The following is a 21,271-nucleotide window of genomic DNA, read 5'->3' on the forward strand; positions in this document are numbered from 1 at the left end:
AAGTAAGGCTGTTTGGATTTGAGTAATAAGTGCAAAATGCCATTCATTTTAATGGGAGAGCCCCTTAGTGTTTCATTATTTCCATTACCAGTAGGAGGCACACCACAGCATGAAGGAACCACAGCTGCAGCCCTCTCAGACACTGCTTCATGGCAGAGGCCATTCTCCAAACGTGAGGTACTAGTCTTAAAACTTGATAGCTTTTAACATCATTTTTCTAGCTCTGCTTTGTATAGGAGCTAGGGAAAGGAAAACCTAGCAAAGGGCAGAAAACAATAACTATATTTGTTTACGTGGTAAAGAAGATCAGGGAAGGGAAGGGAAAAGGGCTGCTCCGGGTTTTCTACTGTCATTGTGTAAGAGACTTATATGTGAATAGGGAGGTCATGAGCTGCAGAGCAAAGTGAAACAGGGATGGCAGAAGGAGGAGCTCAGTCAAGGCAAAGACCTGCTCATTCTGGAACAGTAGAGCTGTTTGCTGTAATTTAATTTATCCCAAATGACATCAAAATGGTCAGACGCCTTCTGCCAGACTCATTCAGTAGGGTAGTAGGATCTTATACCTCTGTGACAAAAATCAAGCCTAGGTTATCATCAGGCTGCCTTTTGACCGTGGAAGGAATGCAGATGAGGCTTTTAAAAGGGAGCCAGCACAGAAGTCAGTAGCAGCACTTTTTGAGGAGGCAGAAGGAAAGGAAGATTTTATCAACAGTTGTGGCACATTTATTCAACACAGGAGGATTGCATATGTATGCAATGGCATACAGTGCAACAAAAAGCACTAAGCTTTACTTCACTGTATTCCCATTTAAGACAGAACAAAAAAAATAATACAAAAGAAATATAAAGGTCTTGTCACATGAGGATTCTTTTGTGCTCTGACAAAAGAACAAATCTAACTGTGTTAAAATGACATAATTAAGATCTCTTCTGGTAAACACGAACATTTGGATAGTACAAATTAGCAGATAAATATGTAAACCTCATTGCAGTGATTTCTTTCTCCCTGTGAGAGGCCATCTGCACATCTGATATTGGCATCAGGCATTCATTAAAGGCAGGGAATATTCAGTAGAGGTTAAAAAGCAAGAGCTGTCTTCAGTGACCACTCTAAATAGAGGTAACAAGCCATGCAGTCCTACTGCTAGGATGTTTTAAAGTTAGTTCTCAGCCTACAACCATACAGTGTCAAAGGGAAGCTTTCTGGATGCTTAATTTTAAGTCAGTTCAAAAGAGTAGTTTGTGTAAGGTATCAGTAATGTCCCTCACAGCATTTCAGGATTCCTTTTGATTTCAAGGCGAGTCCTGAAGAGTCTGTACTTCTGACACAAGAGTCATACAAGGAGGAAAAAGAAAACAAAAAGCACTGATGCAAACATGGCTTTAAAATTGGAAGGGAGATTCAAAGAATGGAACACATGGAAAACCAGCAATCTATACTGCTCTCAGCATCATCAGTCCTACACTCCACACAACTTTCCAGAGCAGATGGGTGATGAAAAGGGCTAAAACTGGCAGCACCAGCAACAGAGCCACTTGAGGATCAGATGCCAGGCAAAGCTGCACAAGGAGCTAGTGCTGAATGGAAGAGAGGCTCCCCATCGCATGAGAGAAGGGTCTGAAGGGACCAATGTTCCAGGCAAAATGGCAAGCAGAGGTCAGGAGCAGATAATCATTTAGAGGGGGGGGGGGCACATCCAAAGGTGACTCTCACGTGCAGTGGAGAGAGAAAAGGGGACTAGTGTTGAATCAAGAAATGTGTCTGGACAAAGAGGCAAATGCAGGACACTGAGGGGAAAGCATCCTGCTGTACAATTATGGATATATTTGAGTACAGAGACTGCATTTGGAAGTCAAGTGATTTCCCTTTTCTGCCTCAGTGTCTCTTTTTAAGTGGTTCAAAGGTATTCTTTCCTCTTCTTTGCATCAGGTAGTAGGAATTTACTAGAAGTAGTATTTTTGCAAGACACGCTTGGGACAAAATCCAACAAACAATTATAAATCCGCTTAACTTCAAGCACTTAAGCAGTCCTGTTGACATTAACGAGACTACTTGTACATTGTCTTAGGCAACCGTGGCATGTGTACATGAATAGTGCCTAATTAAACTTGCAGTTTTATGGCAGCCTCTCACTCTTCTGTTTTACTTCCACACTGTGACCCATCTTTCTGTATGCACCCTTCAAACCTTCTAACATTTATTATTATTATTAACATTATTCAAGCAGTTTTTGTTTGTTTTTAATAAAAACTGGAAATGTTGCAGCCAGTCGTTTTGATAATATATGGAATAGTGCTGCTACAACATCAGCCACACTAAATTTCAAAAGTGAAGCAATCAAATTCACCCTACAACATACATATAAAGTTATCAATCAGGCTGTTCTGAGCACTGAGTCAAAGACTTTACAAGGAACATTCCCTCTGCAAAGTAATAAAAAGATCAGTTTATCTCAACAATAAAATGGCAGATGTTAGGACTTAGTGCAGGACAAGAAAAAAAATATGCAATTCCCCACACTAGAAGTCCTCTTAAAATATTTCATGGTGTTCAGTGCTACATTCCTTATGCTGGTACTTCATTTTCTGGAAGAAGGAAAAAATGTGTATTTCAGAACCAATGTCAAAACTCTCATTACCAAAAATCCCAGAAGGAATAGTTTATTTCCTATTTAAAGATAAATAACCCATTCAAATACAGCAGATGAATTAAGCCAGACAGTGAGGCAACAAGATACTGCTCCCACTCAGAGCTGGCATTAAACAGCTTCTGGCAGCTCTGGGGTGAGAGGTATTTTAATAAACACACTTCTGTGACAGCAATGCCTTAAGAATCTCACCCAAAAGTACCATCAATTATCAATACTGCACTTTTCCTACTCTGATTGAGTTAGTTTGACAAAAGTGATCTTTAAATACTCAAGACTTTGTGATTACTGTTTTTTTTTTTTTCTGGGAGAAACTCCTTCATTTTCCCAATACTGATAACATTTATATTTTCTTTTGGAAGAAAAAGATTTGTCTTCATCACATCTGTTGGTAGTTTCCTCATTTTATGCTTTTCAACTTTGAGCACAGCAAGGAAGAAATATTTGCATGCTAATGCAAATCAGAGCATGAAAGCAATCAAGTCAAAGAAAGTAAAATTGTCAGAAATCACTTAATTCTTTCCCTCCACCCATTCATTATTAATTCGGCATTTTTCCCCCCACTACTGACCACTGCCAGCTTGTCCTTTAATCAGAATTAAAGTAAGTCCTCAGGAAGTCAATATTGCGCGCACACACACACACACACACACAAAAAAAAAAAGAAAAAAAGGAAAAAAAAAAAGGAAAAAAAAAAAAAAAAGGAAAAAAAGCAGGAAGCTATTTCTTGAATAAGTGAGAAAACATATGGGCAAATTAAAACAATACCCCAGGTCTTTCAGAACCTAAAATTTCCAGGTAGGTGTGTCCCTTTTCTACCTTGAAGACAAAGTTCAAAAGAGGTAGAAGAAAACAAAAAAGTGTTATTCTTGCATAGTCCAGTGTCATCTAGTTTCATGTTGCTGTTTACACAGCAATGAGATCACAGTAATCTACTTTTGTAAGGGCAGTAGCTGCAGACATGCTTGGGCTCCAAGCACGAGAAACACTTACTGCAGGAATAGGCAGGTGGTCTGGCAAATAATATTAATGTTAATAAAACAAGTATGTGTAGCCTGTACAATGCACAGTAGGCAGAGCAGTGGTTTTTTGGCCACTGCATTGACAAGTATTACATTAGAAGGTATTATGCTTGAATTTTGAAACAAAATGAACCCCTAGTGATTTTAACAGGGGATATTTGGCTTTAACAGTGCTACTTAAACTTCAATATCAAGTTATATAACCTGTGTCTTCGAATTGGGCAGTTTCATTACTTTCTCCTTTAAAAAGTGGCTTTAATAACTAAGCTTTTAAGTTGTTTTGCCCATAATAAATAAATGAAGCTAAAAGGCACTTGTCAGCACTGAAGAGTTGGATATAGTCCCATAGTGGACATTAAGGATACAGATAGGATCAAGCCAACAAAACACTTACAGAAAGGATTTTTCCTATTAGCTGAAGCAATTTTGAAATTGAGACTCAGTAATATGATTTTAATGCCAGGTGAATGAGGTCAGGCAAAGAAGAAATTACATCAGCGACAACAAATTCTTACCAACTTAATGTCTACAAATTAGAGTAAGCTCTCCTTCCAAAACCATTACTGCATCTATAAGTACGGAGGAAAACAACAGCAAATCACTTCACCATGGAGAACATGCAAGAACAGAACTAAATTACAATAATTTTTGTCATTATCTCTTACAGGCACATTAAGAATGAAGGATGTTAGTGGATCCACCTCTTCCCTGAGCAAAAGGATAACTAATGATGAAAGTAAAGCCAATCCTCCCAGTCTGAGGACAGAAGAACTGTCCTCCCAATTTCCTTTCCTGTAGCTTAAATTGGTGTCCTTCTAGCAGCCACTTTCCAGTTCGTAAATTTCCCAGGTCACATGCTTACAGTGGCACAGACCCAACAGGTTGTGTAGCTAAGCTCTGAGATTCAGAATCAGTGAAGACTTTGCCCCCCTGCAGAAACGGGAGGTAGAACAGAGTTCAAGTCAGGTAACAAAAACCAGAGCAAAAATTAAGCACTGCCCAGGTTTAGATCCTAAACTATTGGAATCTTGTTTGTGTGGGGAACTGAGAAGAGTACAAGAAAGAGGTGAACAACTGCTGCTTTGGATATCTGTCACAACATGAATGCAACATTCACTGTGCACAGGAACATTACAAGTGAGGAGCAGACCATATGGCCACCACTGTCTGCCTTCGTGTGGAAAGAAACACTGACCTAAATTAAGGATCTTGTCATCTTAACACCTTTAATCTAGTTAGTTGATGTATTAGCGTACTCTTTCTCTCAAAATAGCCTGCCTAGCCCTTCAATTAGCTGATGACTACTGACAACTCTTATTTACTTCCACAGTGCACTGCCAGTTACCTTTGTGGTAGAAGAAAGATTATTCCTTAGGCATCTACATGTTAACACCTTAATTTTGCTCAGAGATACTGAGTCAAAACAGTTAAGTCTTCTTAATATTTTACCTCTTAATTTCCACCCTTTATTTATGACTTTTCCCCACCTACAAGTTAAATAGGCCAGACTAATTACATCTTCATAACCTGCACTACCTGAAACCATTAATCATTTCTGCTCTTTTCCACTCCCTATCTCAATCTTCACACTTCTCTCCCTTTAACACAGTGAGCAGAAAAAGAGCAGAAAGCTCCATATCTGATTTCCATGTGCCAGAACAATCTTTCCAATCTCAAGTTCTCAATACTTTATTTGTTTTCCTTTCTAATTGCTGTCATAAACTCTACAACAGCTCACCCAAACAAAACATATTTCACTCTGTTTCCTTCCACTTCCCTGTTTTGCATCACATAGCAACTATTTGGCATTTGGGCCTACCAGATCACCTCCCTTCATCGTGTGACCCCAACAGCAACAGCATTTGCCATGGAAAGCATGAGTGTGACTGAAGCCCCTATCATGGCATGTAGCTGCCAGACCTACTAGCAGAACCACCTACCCTGTATAAAATGTTTCAGTGTTCACAGGAACAGGAATCAGATCCTACATGGCCCAAATATGAAAGAGATACTCTCCTCAGTCCTTTAGATTCTGCCTCAAACATTTATTGCAACAGAAGAGAGAAACTGAGATAAGCTAAGGCAGTAACACTGCATTAGCTCTCCAGCTAATACTAAAGAGACACAGTTCAGGTCTCTGCCTTACTGCATATCAGTGAGGAAGCAAAAGTGAGGAAAAAAAAACAAAACAAACACTGATGAAAAATTAGTTCCAGCAAATACAGACTGCTACTGGAAAGTCTTTCTTTTCTTTCTTCCTCATGGGCTTAATTCTGTCCAAGCAAAACAACTAAAACCCTGTCAGACCTTTGTGGTCAATCTCAGCCACAGCTACGAGTACACTGGTGGTTACAATGCAAACCGTAGTGCTTGAATTGGTGACACTATATTATTAAGCACTCCAAAAATAAATACACTGCCTTGAGCTTTCAATCTGTAATTTTACAAGTAGATTTTGAAGGCACTGTGAAAATCTACATTTAGATTTTATTTTTTTTTTTAAAGCCAGACCAGACTTCCAGAGAATAAATACAGTGGCAATATTTCCAAGTTTTGTTTAAAACTCCAAAGAAGCCACTGCTTCTAAAAAAGCAATTTAAAAAAACAAAAAAACAAAAAAACAAACAAAAAAAAAACCAGCACTACAAAGATATATACTTATCTAATGGATCAGTGTAAGGAAGACTCAGAGGCATCAAGTGTCACAAATTTACATTTGCTTTCATTGTTCATTCACAGGATACATAAAGAAATAAAGCTGGCTTTAATGTTATTTAAGATTTAAAACTTAAAAATCTTTGCAGGTAAAGAAATTATGTGCTTATTTTTTGCCCACAGAAGTTGGTATTTAGTCACAAAATATCACCTGTCCAGCAGACTTAGGTAATCCAGAAGGACCATCCAGACAGTGCCATGACTGAGGGGTTAAGAAACAAAAAGGTTACACGTATATGAGATAAAAAAATAATAAGAGCTTGCCAACCACACCAGTGTGTTAATGAAAAACAAAACAAAACAAAACAAAAACCCACCAACTAAACAACAAAAAAAACAAGATTTGTCCAGAAATCTGCCCATTACTGCTGGTAGTCTTCCTTAGGCAAGTGAAAGCAGCAGAGCCTAATGGGTCTCCCCCCCTTCACCCATCACCCCTGATCTTTTCCCTCAGCAACACAGATGCTGCTTTTCAAAAGGGAAAGGGAAACATCCTCCTTTTCATGAATCAGCAAAGGGATGAGCAGGAGGCCCCTCTGGAAAAGCAGGCCATTACCCAAGTGGAGAAGATGGAAGAACTGGGTGGCAGGATGCTGAGCAAGGAGGACTCCTGTGGGTTCTCTTTTTGCTCAGGGTCATGGTCAGTATCGCATATCTCATTGCTTCTTCCAGGCACCAGATGGTTCACATTAGCTTTGTCCATGCTCAGCTAGCAAGTGTCAACTGAAAATCTCAGGCCCCAAATATTTCACAGATAAAACAATAATAGGCTTTTTGCCAGCAACATGGGACTGGGTTCTGGCCTCTACTCTATGCTGCAGTCACATGCAGGCAACAAGCCAAAAGCTGTCTTAGGATCTGGCCTGCAGATTTTATTCACATTCCCAAGTTGCATGTCAAAAAGTGTCTGGATCCAACACCCATCTCCCTCTTGCTTCATCAATTTCAAACTACAGCTGTAAGGTGGCTAGGGAGCTCAAACTAAAGGCTCATGAGTGTTGCCTCAAAAATCCCATGAAATCGAAGAAAAAAGGCTAGCAAACAAGCCCCTCATTGTACCAATAATTAATTACAGCCCTCAGGTAGATCAAGCTTTCCTGTTTGCTGCTGCACCCTCCACACTATGAACATTTAGGAACTCCTGTTTCTGTTCTACAGTTGAAAGTGTAAAAGGTCAGCAGAGAAGGCAAGTCTATGCTCAGGCTTAAGCATTACAACTTGGTCGGTCTGATCCAGTATCAACAAAAACAGCAATTGCTTGGACGAATTAACACTACCTTGCACATTTACAAACAGTAATTTCCTCTTCATGCCTTCAGTCTGTTTTACATAATTATTTATCACTGGGGATGGGAGCAGTAAAGCAATTATAAAAATAATTAGGTCAGAAATACTATATCCACTGTAATGACGTTAATACAAAAAATTAAGTAGCCCTTATCAAAGGACCAAGTATTGCAGAAAAGTAAATGGTAAGAAAACAGTTGAAATAATGGACAAATACCCTATGCTGCTTTAGAGAAGCATTACCTATTGGAAAATCATCCTGTTGAATGGATATTATATACAGTACATGTTTCAAAATTCATTACTTCTTAAAAGAATCCTCAACTAGTTTTCCAAATATGATATTATAGGCTAGCATGCTGTTTTCTAACATGCTACATTAAATAGTGTGAAAATATATATAGTAACCAAACACAAAATGTTCAGGGATCACATTATTGCCATGCTGTTTTAACTTCTTTAGCTGCAAGCTACGTCATATTAGGATTATTTTTGTTTCTCTGAAACAAATGTTGATGCAAGACAGACACAACGTTGCAGGTTGCCATTAGTATACTGACTGTATCTAGAATAGTCTCATTCTAGAGAATCATCAATGAAAGCCATGCCTATTGCAATTCCTCCTGCATGTCCTTTATCCATACTGCAAGGGCATTCGAAAACAGCAACTTGACTTCAATCTTTGAATCAAACACTAGATGGAGCCCACTTCCCAACACTGAAAAAAAATGAAACTCGACGCAAAATTCTTGCAGTCCTATTGAGATATCTTGTCATGCATAAACATGACCAAACAGCTGCAGTGACCGTCATTACTGCAAAGACATATACTGGCCAGTAATTATATCTCTGCATAAAAAGGCAGACTCCAATAATAGGCAACTGCAAAAGAATTTACATTAGCTTGGAATAAAGAACTTGAAATACTTTAAAAATTCATTATATGCTTAGTTTGTATTTCCATATAAGAAACATAGTGCTGGGTTGAGGGAAGAGAAAAATATGATAAAGTTTGATATTACTGTATTTTTGATAGTAAATTATATTGCTTCTGTCTACACTGGAATTTGGCAGACATGCACATAAATATAAATTAAATATGAAGAATCCTATTTTAGTTGTATTTCATTTGTTCTAATAAGAAAACTCCTTTGTAATGTTTGATAAATCTCCCTCATACTAGTGATATCATCTGTTGAACAGGTAATAAGTGAATAAGAAAAAAAAAAAAAAGATGCAACAGTACAAAACATCACTACAACTATTTTGGTGGGAAATGAGGAGGGAAAAAAAATTGCCAAAACTACAACTTAAGCAGCTTCTCTGTAACTGGATAAATGCACTTATCTCAGGCTTCACCACAAGCAACTGCCACTTCTGCAATAATGTGGCCACCCTCCAGGTCAGCTCCACAATGCAAAGGTCTGTCAGTGATTTCTGCCTACCAACCCTTGACCATTTCTCAGCTTGCCAAAGGACATGTTAGCAGGAACATCTAAAAGCTAAGCAGACAATAATGTTGTGCAAAGCCTCGAATGAGATTCCCAGCAATACAATTCTGCTGACAGCTGAGCTATTGCTGATTGCTTTAACCTTTGCCCAGCCTGGGCCACTGATTTTACCTGACTCTTTTCCTAACAAACCTATGGTAATAGCTTCATCAAGGTTGAGATAAGCATGCAGGCAGTTAGCTTATTCTCAAAAGCCTACCTTTCTCCCCCATGAACGGCAACCTGTCCTGTTCAAACAGAATGAGCAACCCAAACTGAGCTCACCTTTGCTTGCAGGACATTTTCTGAGCCATCTGGGAAGGCCTCAACTAGGAAAATTGTTACTAACCAAGTTCACTAACTTGCATCCTGACTGCAAGTTCCAGAAGCAAAAAAAATACAGTGTCTGGGAAAAAAAAATAAATTACTTTTTCTTATTAAAAAGTACATAAAAGACCATCCTGCTCATTTCTGTGTGAGACCCATGTAGCCCATCAATACTGTCTCATAGCCTTGCTGATAAAAGCTGGCCTTCTGGTAGATCACTGCTGTGACATCAGCATCTAGGGGAAACTCTCTGAAACCAACCAAAGCTTCTTCAACATGAGATTTGCTGCCAAGGGGTCAAGACTTACCCTCACACGACTGCCAATGAGCAACTCTATAAGCAGCACAGACAAGACAACTCTCACTCATGCTGAGGCTATGTGCAAGCCCTGATACCAGTGAGCATACAGGTGGTTCTGATGTTACTACTAAAGTTATGAATATCCTTTTTTAGTCATACTACATTTTTCATTCAGGTCTATTAAAAAATACAGACACCTGCTCTCAGAGAGTAAGGCTAGTACCTAGCATTTATTTCAAAAAACAAAAAAGGGAGAACAATTAGTATTTATTTGGCACTTGACTTTAAACCACCTGGGAACACAGGCCCATTTGCTTCCTGAGGCTTTTGATTCAATGAAGTGGTTATGTTATTAGCAGGAAAGGTACCTCAGCGACCCCACAAATTAAGTGCCAGCAAAAGTAGGAGATAATCAAAGTACCAGCCACAGTTGCAGGTTTTACTAAATAGTAATGTTTAACTACTTCCTTATCACAATCTTCCTGTACAGCTATAATTTAGGAACCTTTGCCACTGCAATTTTCTCTGCTTCATTTTCTTTACAACTATGGTTTTATGTGTCAGGTTAAATGCTTCTTCATCACCACTATTATCCATGCAACAACTGAAAATGAACAGCTGTGGTTAAAAAAAAAAAAAAAAAAAACAACAAAAAACAGAAAAGAAGAAATAAAAACTTTGCACATATAGAAAAGAAACTAAAATAAAGGGAACATTATCCAATGTGGTATTTGAGACTAGGGGAAGAAGTACACATTAAGTCACAATAGTTACTTAACATAGCTCTGAAAGATAGTTACTGTGTACATAATGGAGCAATAATATTAAGGTTGAAACCTTGAAATTTTACTTTCTTGAGGCAACAGTCCTGATGGCATTATGACCACGGGGCTTTCAACCTCTGAATATGGAAGGAGCAAAAATCTGTGGCCTCCCTGGGACCTCCACCCACTGATTCCACCTGATCACCACTGGGATATGGCAGGTTGGAATGACAGCTCACCTGCCATGTGTGGAAAAGCAGATGAGATAGTAATTAAAAAAAAAAAAAAAAAAAAAAAAAAAAAAAAAAAAAAGCAGTGAAAGCCTTTGAAATCTCATTCAAAGTTACTCAACTGTTGCTATTCATATTCACCTTTATTACCTCTGAACTTAAAGCAAGAAAGTCAGTCTATAAATTATACTAACTCGCTTCAGGAAGGAAAAACAACAACAACAAAAAATGAAGTTAACAAGACAAGAAATACAACCCCAAAACTAAACTCTGGAAGATTCAAATGATTGTTCACTTATGTATTCATAAGCTGTACTCTACTAATAGCTTATTTTGTAAATTTTGTGCTTGTTTTCAGTGTTTGCTGGGCTAACCCAGCAAGTATGGAACTGACTATAACTATGGGAATAGTCACAGTTTTAAAAAAAAGAAGTAAAGAAGTCAGCTAAAGAAAGCCTCTCGAGGTCTAACAGCCTTTCCATGAAGAATCTACTCTGTAAGTTTTCTCCAGCGAGGTAAATGAAATTTGTTAACTGATGTTAACAAAAGTCAGTCTTTTTTTCCACCCAATGTTTTGGAAACCAGTGCTATAGCTACTGTTGGAATATAGCAAACAGCACTGTTTCATCAGAAGGAACAAACTGCTTTGTGCAGTTAAAAACTGAGAGCAACAAACCACTCAGAGAATGCTTGAGGCAGGGATATTCCAGAAGGAACCTGGCTACATGTTGCCTTCCTCTGCGTGTTACATCCTCCCACAGAAGTCACTACCAGCCTTGCTGCTGTCTCTCCCCATGACCTTGTTGCTTGACTTGTCTTCCAAACATAAAGGCCATGCTAAATTCAAATGCTTTTTAATGGATCACAGGATAATTCAGGCCAGAGGAACTTCAGGAGGTCTCCAGTCTACCCTCCTGCTCCAAGCTGGATCATCTGAGATTAGATTGGGTTGCTCAGGGCTTTGTCCAGCTGGACATGAAAATCTCCACGAATGGAAGCTGCACATCCTTCCTGGGCAGCCTGTGCTGCTGCCTGGCTGTTCTCATGGTGAAAAAGTATCTCCTTTCAACTCTTCTGAACTTCTCTCATTTCCACTTTTGCCCTCTGTCTCTCTTGTCCTTCTACTGCAAACACTTGGGAGAAGGCTAGGATTGCACTGTAGAACCATTAAGGTTAGAAAGAACTACTAAGATCATCAAGTCTAATCACCAAACTATCGCCACCACACCCAGTCAGTTCTACTCTTTCAGCTCTTGTAGCTTTGATATTTACCTGCTATGCAAGCTACATTTTCCTCTTTGATTTAGATGAATATACTTCAACTTCGCAAAAAATTCAAATAAAACTAAAACAGAGCTGGAGTGAAAAATTATACTAAGCACATAATCTGGGTGGAAATGCTCATCTATGTAATCACATCAGTTTTCCTCTGACATGCACTGGTGATGGCAACATTCACTTTACAGCCCTTCCAAATATCAAAATGGCATCTCTTCACATGGGTGCAACACAACAGCCAAGTGTATACATACAGTACAAAATAACCTAAAAGGCAAGTGAGATGCACACTGAAGCAAAACTACAAGGAACGCACTCTGGTAGTTTTCAGACTTAAAGAGTTTCCTGCAGTGCATACTTCACAATAAATATGCATTACTAACATTCCTGCGTACAAGAGCTATTACTGTTTCAGGCAGATCAAGGCTTCTTAGCACATCAAAGAGTGGCAATCTGAAGCAGTGTGCTCACAAATCTCATTGCTACAGATACAGAATTACCTTGTGCCAGTCAAGCAGAAGGCTTCCTAACTGCACTCCTAGCGACACTGCTAAGGAGTCAAAGATACCTAAAAGCAACCAAGAAATGAGAAAATTGCAACAGTGCAACATATGTTCATCCTGCCTGAAAGGTCACACAGAACATGATTAGGGCCATTATCCGCCAGGACTCTGAATCTGAATATTGCCTTGAGACCAAAGCTTTCCAGCATAAGCTACAGATCTACAAAAAGGATTATTCAGCAATACTCTTGAAGTGCTCACTAGTGGAATATCAGGTTTTATCTCAGATTTCACCAAAGCTGTACCTGAGAAGAAAGTCTTACACTCCAGTCCCATCTTCCAATCTCAGGCTCTTTGCACTTGTACAACACACTGGTGTGGCAGAGCACGTACATTCAGAGGGCTCAAAAGGAAAACCAAGGGCATGCAGCATCTCAACCCAGCTGCAACTATGCTGGCGAGCAGCCCACACCCTGCCCCATGCTCACTCCCACATCTCATCCAGAACAAGGCCACCACAACACAAGGTCACACACAGCTTCTCAGTTTCCTCACTCAAACTTAAGCCTGTACATAAATAAGGCCGTTGCCACACAGGTGAAAGGTGAGGCAAGTTGTTTTCCTTCATTGAGTCCCATAGTAGTAACAAGTCACTCCCACAATGTCTAAGTAGCTCAGAGATAAATCCCAAGGCTTCTAAGCTGCCAACCACCCCCAACCAGCTCTTGGATGCAGCTTTCCTCCCATGGACAGTGCTGGCTGAACGCTGACACTTCCAGTTGCATTTCTGGAGGAGATCTTAGAGCTGATGCATTTGCAGCAAATATTTTCGCTGCAGCTGCCTAGTTACCTTTATTTGAAAGACCCAAACACTGGAGTATCATCCTCGGGGAGCAACAGGTTCCCCACATTCAAGCAAAGAACGTGATCCTGACAGAGCTCCATTTCAAACATCTCAGTGGAGACTACTTGAGATGGAAATCTTATTCCATAGGAAATTCTGGTCCAGTATTTAAGGCAGATGAATCCTCAGCACACCACCTCTAAAAGTTCACACCACAGTCAACACCAGTAGTAGGAACAACACAAAGGACTGCACAGTACTTTTCTGAAAAGTCATCCAATTAATTCATACTCTTCTATCTGAATTATTTGCAGAAACAACTGAATAAGCCAGGAAAGAAAAATTAAAATGTTCTAAGCCATTGCTTCACAGTATGTCTTACAGAAAAGTCATTTTATAGTTATCTTATAAAATGACGCTATTGCAAATTAATTTGCTGCACATTAATTCCTTCACTTTTGCTAACAATAAAATAAGAAAAAAAAATCCGCCAAAGAACATGTTGCAATTCAGTAAGCTTTGCCTGTTGCTTCCACAGAGCTACACCCCCAAAAACAGACCTTTTGTCAGACCCCCAAAAAACAAGCTTTTGTCAAGCCCAACTAACAATAAATAGCATTGCTCCTCTTTCCCTCAAGAAAACACTCCTCTTTCTCTCCAGAAAATGCAAGTTGAACTTATTTTGCAGACTCACCAAAATTGTCCACGTCCCAGGAGGCAGCAGTGTGTCATTCATCAAGTCCATGGTTGCAGCATGGCCATAGCAATCAGCAGGAAAACAAAGGGGAAAAAAGAAAAAAAAAGAGAACGCTTGGGATTAAATGAACAACACAACACTACAGCTTTATGTAAAGTTTGCATTAGAGAATGGATTAAATGGACTGAACACCTCCCAGACTGCAACATACTCTAAAAAGGGAGAAAATGGGCACAGTAGCAATGGCACAATGATAAAACAATAATTACAGCTTAGCAATGATCTGTCAAGGCTGGCATCATACAGGTGTTGAGAATAAAACAACTCTTCTACTACACATTTTTTTCTCCCCCATCAATCAGGAAAAGGCAGGCAACATCAGATAACAGATAAGGTATGTTATTCTCTGATGCTGCAGACAATTCTAAATCTTTGACAATCAGATGTAAGATTTGTTGGTAGGAAAGACTCAGAAGTGACTCACCCCACAGCGACTGATAATTTTCAGTATCCTCAGTCAAGGAAGAGGGGACTGATAATTTATTTTTCACAATTAAGTCACTTGAAACTTATTCTACAGCTGTGTATCTTTGTTCGATTATGTTTCTGCAAGCCATCAAGAACACCCAAGCCAAAGTGACCACAATCAGTGTCAGCTCTTTACTACTAACAAAAACCCAAAGAAAAAATGTTACAGTTTTCTCAGGCTCAGAATTGATTTCCTTTGGTAACAGCTCCAAAACATTCAACCATGTTAGTTTATTGTTATTATTACTACTGCTATTATGTCAGAGAGGGATTGTTTTGAAGACATCTTTACAAAATTCTTATTCCTGTAGGCTGACCTAAGCAAATTGCCTGTACGTGTGTAAGAGCACCAAAATGCGTGTTCTTCTTTGGACTGGAGAAACTGATTGCGTCTGCAAGTTCAGGAGGAGTAAAAGGTTCTGGGGCAGCTGACAGCAAAGGCAGTGAAGCCTGCAGCACAGAGGAGGAGGCCAGGAAGGAAATGCCAAGTGTGCTATCCCTGCAGCTGTATCAGCATCAGGTTTTGGCCATCAGGCAAATAGTACCAAGGCTGAAAAGATGCCAAGGAGGTAATAGTCTTTGCAAACCTCTCACAACAAATTGGGAAACCTTCCCATCTGATAGCTTGAAAAGTGTGGATGGCCCAAGCCTATCTGTTCTTAGGAAGACACATACCCTCACAACTCAAAGATTTTTGAAGGGGTCGTGGTAACATTTTGACCTCCAGAAGCCCCAGACAGGCTATGAAGGCAGTGAGCCTCTTGCACTAACCCTGGGATGGTTTATTTTTGATCACAGCAGAAACCATGTCATATGAAGGAAACATTCTCTGTTAGTATCAAAAAGGGAAATACAGTTGGCACAGCCAACTCATTTGCAGCCCCCTACTGATAATGGTTGATGAGCTACCTCCTCCTCTGCTTCCACAGCCCATTAGTAAGACAGCAAGGAAGACTGCAGAAGGATGCTGATTGCTCATGTATTTCACATTGCTGGCCAACAGTTTTTGTTGCTAGTTTTGTAGGAGTGCTTTTACAAAAGCAGCTTTTCCAACTCCTTCACGTGTAACATATTGTCAGGGAGAGGGAAAATAGGCTGCAAAGGATTTTCCTCCACTTCCGATTTTGTTTGTCAGTCCTGTAAAGAATTGCCCTTCCCCAGAAACGTGACCATGCATCACTACTGTCCATTTAATTGCAGATGGCTGTCAGGTATTACCTGCCTCTTCCTCCTGCAAGGGAAATGAAGCTTAATGGGAGGGGAATTTCACTGGAGCAGACATATTCCAAGCTACTCCCAATGTCTGTAATGGCCATTGAGCAACCAGACTAAATGCAGGACTTCAAACTAAGGAAATCAAGACTGTGATGATGACATGGAGCAAGATGAACATTGACAAACTTGCCAAGAAGTCAAAGGGTAATGGGAAAGGACAGCAGCAGAGAATGCACGGTGTGCAGAAAAAAAGGAAGAAGGAACAAAACAAAAGGGTACTATTGACTTGAAGGTGGCATCTTATTGCATGCAAGTAGGAGAGATGCCATACTTGTTTCTTTAGGATGGAGAGGGGAACAGGAGAGTATTGCAGCATCCCATTGACAATACTGCACATGCATTTCTGAGTGAGAACAAGTTGTAATGGGCAGGTTTCCGTTAGCAGCTCAAAAGGATTGTGAGGGAGAAAAAAAAAAAAAAAAGGAAAGAATAAATAATATGCCCAGATGGGATGAATGTTGCCTTGAAGAGCATAGCAGCATCTTCTGCCTGCACTACCTGCCAATTGCTTGGGTCAGGGTCAGAAGAGATGCATTAGAACAAGATCACAGAGCAACAGAGCCATTTTGCATTCCCCATGCTCCTCTGCACATGCTATTTTTTGCATGACTCTGGTTATGAAATTGAAGACATTGGTTCAGCTTCAGGCAGCAATTTTAGGGTCAATTGCTTTTTCACCAGACACTGAAATCACAATTTGTCAAGCATCAAATTAACTGTGAACATTTTAGGAGACGGTGAGATTTATTTATGCATTATTACTTTGGTTCCTCTCCTCAAAAGCCTGAACTGTAATCCCTCTTTGCCAGGTGCTTTTTTTCTTGCATCATACCTTAAGATGAACTTTGCAATTACACTACTTGCTTTCTATTCCACCAACTAATTTGTGACTGCTATCCGCTCTCCAGTGTAATCTGTAATAAGTGGAGGCATACACCTTGAAAACCATGTGAAGCATTTCATCTATTTATCACAGAACTACATCAATACAAGTTTTTCAGCCAAAACTTTCAGAAGTTTCCACAAAACTTTTATGGTTCACCTGGATCCATTCCTAGTCCACAGACAAGCTGAAAGACTCACTGACACCAGTGCTTCACCAAATAAATAAACAATAAAGCCTTAGTGAAGTCAGCTGTCCAACAAGGAACAGGGCTATGCATCTTGAACTGATTTCACCCTAGATCCACCTGAAGGATATGGCTCTGGAATCAAATTGATGGTTGAGCAGCATTGCAGGCAGAGAAATGGAAACTAAAGAAACTGGAAAGGCATTGCTGCAGGTATGTTTGAATCAGATTTATGACTTCACCTGTCAGTGGAACTTCTATTAGACAAGAAAAAACTTTGATAATTTACTCCTCTTTGAAAGTGTTAGTCAAGTGTGAATGTGAAAAAGCTTTCTTTGAAATGAAAGAAGGTGTTCGGGAATATCCTGCAAATTCTATACATCTTCAGATGATTAAATTATAAGTGCTATTTTGTATCAAAACGAGATGCTCACAAAACATTATGGAAATAATAGAGTTATCGTGATAAATGATGACAGCATTGCAGAGATTTAACATACAAGCAATAAAGCTGTTTGGTTTACTCAGTTTCCATTTCAGGTCTCCAGCCCCATCTCCACAACTTTTCAGACCCAACTGGGGAGGCAGATCATGACAACCTACATCACGAGAAACAAGCTGTACAGCTGGAAGCTTGTACCTACTTTCAGTAAAGACAAAGGCAAGGTTAATCAACAGTAACATCAACATCTTCCTTCCATCCGCGTAACATTAAATCCAAGTACCATCTGAGTTTCACAAAGCATGGGCTATGGCAGTTCCTCGGAAGGATGAGGAACTCAGCTCTTGGCAAGGTTTGGTGGGTCCTCTCAAAAACCTATCCATTAAAAAAAAAAAAAAAAAAAAAAAAAAAAAAAGCTATACACGCCTTGGTATGCCTTTCTGTATACTAATGTTTATGTAAAAGTTGTATACGTGTGTATGTGCACACACACTTCTGCAAAAATAGATATCAATTATATAAGATGTGCTCATCACCCAGCAGGTGGCACTCATAGCCCAAGCTCCTGAGGCTGAAGCACTGGAGGCTGTGAGCAGGTGTTGCTCCCCAGCAGCACCATCTTCCTGACAGGTAAAGCAACCACTATGGGCTTGCAAGAGTTCACAAGTCTTCTGCAAGACCTGAAGTGTCAAGTCCAGCATCCAAACAAATAAGTAAGCAAACGTCAAAACAAAACACTGAAAACCAATTAAGATTACTGGCCAGAGATGGCCTCCATTACTTGCTTGCCAGCTGCAAGGCTCTCTTCACTCCTGGTAGAGAGGAGCTGCATACACACACTGCTTATCCCAAGTGCTCTTGCATCCTTTCTGGAAGAGCTGTATCTGGGGGACTAAAAGGGTTCTGGAGGAAAGCACGTGGAATTCTCCCAGAATGGAAGCAATGCATTATGATGTTAAGAAAAATACAATTAAATGTAATGCTTCCTTCAGACTTCATCGCTTCTTTTCTTCATTTAGCACACGCAACTAGCTCTCAAGTAGTCCTACTAATATTTTGGGCTTTTGAAGAGCTCATGAATGAGCAAATCAGAACTGGCAGAGAACTGAAATGCTGTTTTCCTTTGATTAAAATTGAAGCCTTGTTTCCACCCATGACTTAAGTGTCACTATCACATAGGCATTCTCAATATACCTCTTCTCCAGCTCAGTGGTGCTTCAACTTAAGCTGAGTGGGTTTGTTTTTAAAAAAATATTTTCCCTTCCAATTCAATATTCCACCCATCTCCTTTCCCTCTTCAAAGAGGGGGGGGGGGGGGGGGGAAGGAAGAAAAAAGATGAGTTCAAATGCAGTAGTCTGAAAATATCAGCTCTGTGTGGAGCATTTCTGTTCCCAGTAAGAGAATGCCGCGTGTCAGATTGAACGATGCCTTTCCAAGGTCATTTCATGTTCCAGTAGGTTTGTTATGAAGTTGTGGAACAGCAGATAAGGTTTCATGAGATAGTAAAGTGCCTTCCTAAGCTACTTCTGGGCAGTAATGTGCAACCAATATTTGAGCTGGAGACTTCTATGACAATTACCTCTTAAAGAGACTTCATATGTTCAGATAAATGCTGCTGCAGGAAGGGCAAGAGAGCAGTGACATATTGATAGCCTGTTTCCCTGCTCTCTCCAATTCAGGAAAGAAAAAAAAAAGGGGGGGGGGGGGGAAGTAAAAAAACCAAAAAATTATTTTCCTGACAAACTTGCACTAATAGCACATATTTATGGCACTTGGCAAGTCTGGGAGGAAAGGTACTTTTCTAGGAACATTAATGGGGTGTCTCCTCAGGGCATTCTGCTTCAATACATAATAATGAGATTCTGATGTTAAAAATTGTTTGATTCAGAATCTACAGGGATCTCCCCGACTTACAAAAACAAGGGTATCAGAGTAATGCCCTACAAGGAAAGGGGAAACAACTCCTAATGTTAAAAAAGAAAAGAAGAAATACCAAGAAGAGTTAAATGTACATCTAAAAAGGTTTCTTGGAAAGTCGTGCAGTCACAGGGTGAGGAATGACAACCCGCTGTTTTCAGATTTCCTCTAATATAGCCCAAAAAATGGAGGACACGATGGAACAGCAGCCTTTCAGTATGCTCTGCACGCTGCCTGAGCCTATCCCAAACTCTGACGGAAGGGCTGCACCTGGCAGCGCACCAAACGGTGTGTTACAGCTTCAGCCACCAGCCAGAGACAGCACCCTTCACCAGAAGGAACAGCTCACAAACTCCAGAGGAGGACAAAACCCTTGTCAGGAACTGTTCTCTACATCTTAACGAGGCTCAGAGCTTGCCTAAGAACCATCGATTACAGCTTCAGAAAAAAATGCAAACGCTTTGCATTGAAGCAGTCCTACCGAAACACGCGGAGGCAGAATCCATGTATTCCCAAGTCCCAAATAAGCATTTGGGCGACCAACAGCCTGTCAGGAAAAATTAGAAAAAAATGGCCACCCGGTGCTGAACTGTGCACAAAATGCAGAGTTTCAGCGCTCCCGCTCCTGCATTGCGCCCTGCGCTTCTCAGTACGGCCCCGTGCGCTACCGCACGCTCCCGGCGCGGCTCCGCTCTCTCAGTCCGGAGCCGGTAACGCACAGCGCTATCCCGCAGCCACTCCGGGGCTCCAACGCTACTTTCAATTCCCGTGTTCCTATCACTTTTCTATCGAACTGATGTTACTACAGAAATGCAAATGCATACAGATCAGTTGTCTTTTTTTTTTTTTTTTTTTTTTTTTTAATAGACAACAGGGCAGAAGGATTTAGAGAGGAAAAAAAAAAACCAAAAAAAACAACACGGGAGTGCACCTTTTAAATTCCCACTCTCCGATATTTTTAGCGCTACAGACGCACTGACACCGCTGTCCCCGTGCAAAAAGCTTATGGCTCCATCACGAGCCGCTCCGATCCCGCACGCACGCACACGCACACACAACCCTTCCGCCCCCCAAAACGGGCGTCACCATCCCATCGGCTGCGGCTGGGCTTCCCCGGAGCTGCTCTGCGCTCTACACTGCGCTGCGCAGCGCGCACATGATGCGCGCCCCCGCAGCCGCCCCCGCCGCGCAGCGCGCAAAACCCGCGCGGGTATTCCGCTGCGCGGGCACGAGCAGCCGCAGGGAAGGGGCCCGCCTGCGGCATTCCCGCAACGTGGCCGCTCCGCTGCCGCAGAAAGAGCGAGGGTTGCCCGAGGGCATCGGCTGCGGGGGTGGGATGGGGGCAGCGACAACACAGAGGAGAAAATTAAATTAAAAAATAAAAAATAAAAATGGAAAAAGGGTGAGAGCCGCGGAGCAGTCGGGACAGCGCTCGCCCCTTGGCCTTCCCCATTGACCTCAAGCCAAGGACAGCCCGGCGGCCCCGCATCGCGACCCGCCTAGCCGAACTGAGCGGTGCCGCGGGAAGACAGCGCGGGGAGCGGTGCTCAGCGGCGGCTCACCTGAGCCCTTGGCCGGGATCTCCTCCTTCCGCAGCTCCCCCTCCTCCCGCCGCCTACTCGGCGCGGGCACAGCCCCGGCCCGCCGAAGTTCCGCGCCGCGCAGCCGGGCTCCCACCTGCAGCGCCCGGCGGACTCCGGCTGCCGGCACGGCGCGGCTAGGCACGGCATCGCGCGGCCCGCCCCGCCGCAGCCCCATTGGCCCCGCCGCCGCCCTGCCCCGCCTCTGCCCGCCCGGGACCGGGGCCGGGGCCGCCCCCCTGCGCTGGGCTGCCGGGAGCAGGGGTGGTGATGCGGGGTGCCGATTCTTCCTACTCTACGCACGCAGCGGTCCCGTTCATGGTTTTTTATTCTAATGCTTCTGGTGTGATGC

The 21,271-nt window shown here is 41.4% G+C and overlaps 1 protein-coding gene across 2 annotated transcripts in view; it reads right to left on the reverse strand.

Annotated features, from left to right (window-relative positions):
- Nucleotides 1-21,057, reverse strand: part of EPB41L3 (erythrocyte membrane protein band 4.1 like 3) — a 136,371-nt gene extending 115,314 nt beyond the window's left edge. Inside the window, exon 1 of one of the 2 annotated variants that reach the window (XM_048939193.1) lies at nucleotides 20,902-21,057. The gene's annotated coding sequence lies outside the window, so the exon portion shown is untranslated. Of the gene's footprint in view, nucleotides 1-14,103; nucleotides 15,187-20,901 lie in introns of those variants that run through there. The other variant, XM_048939184.1, reaches the window with a different exon arrangement.
- Between the last annotated feature and the right edge of the window lie 214 nt (nucleotides 21,058-21,271).

The sequence above is a fragment of the Lagopus muta genome, chromosome 3 (assembly GCF_023343835.1).
Source record: "Lagopus muta isolate bLagMut1 chromosome 3, bLagMut1 primary, whole genome shotgun sequence".
NCBI lineage: Eukaryota > Metazoa > Chordata > Aves > Galliformes > Phasianidae > Lagopus > Lagopus muta.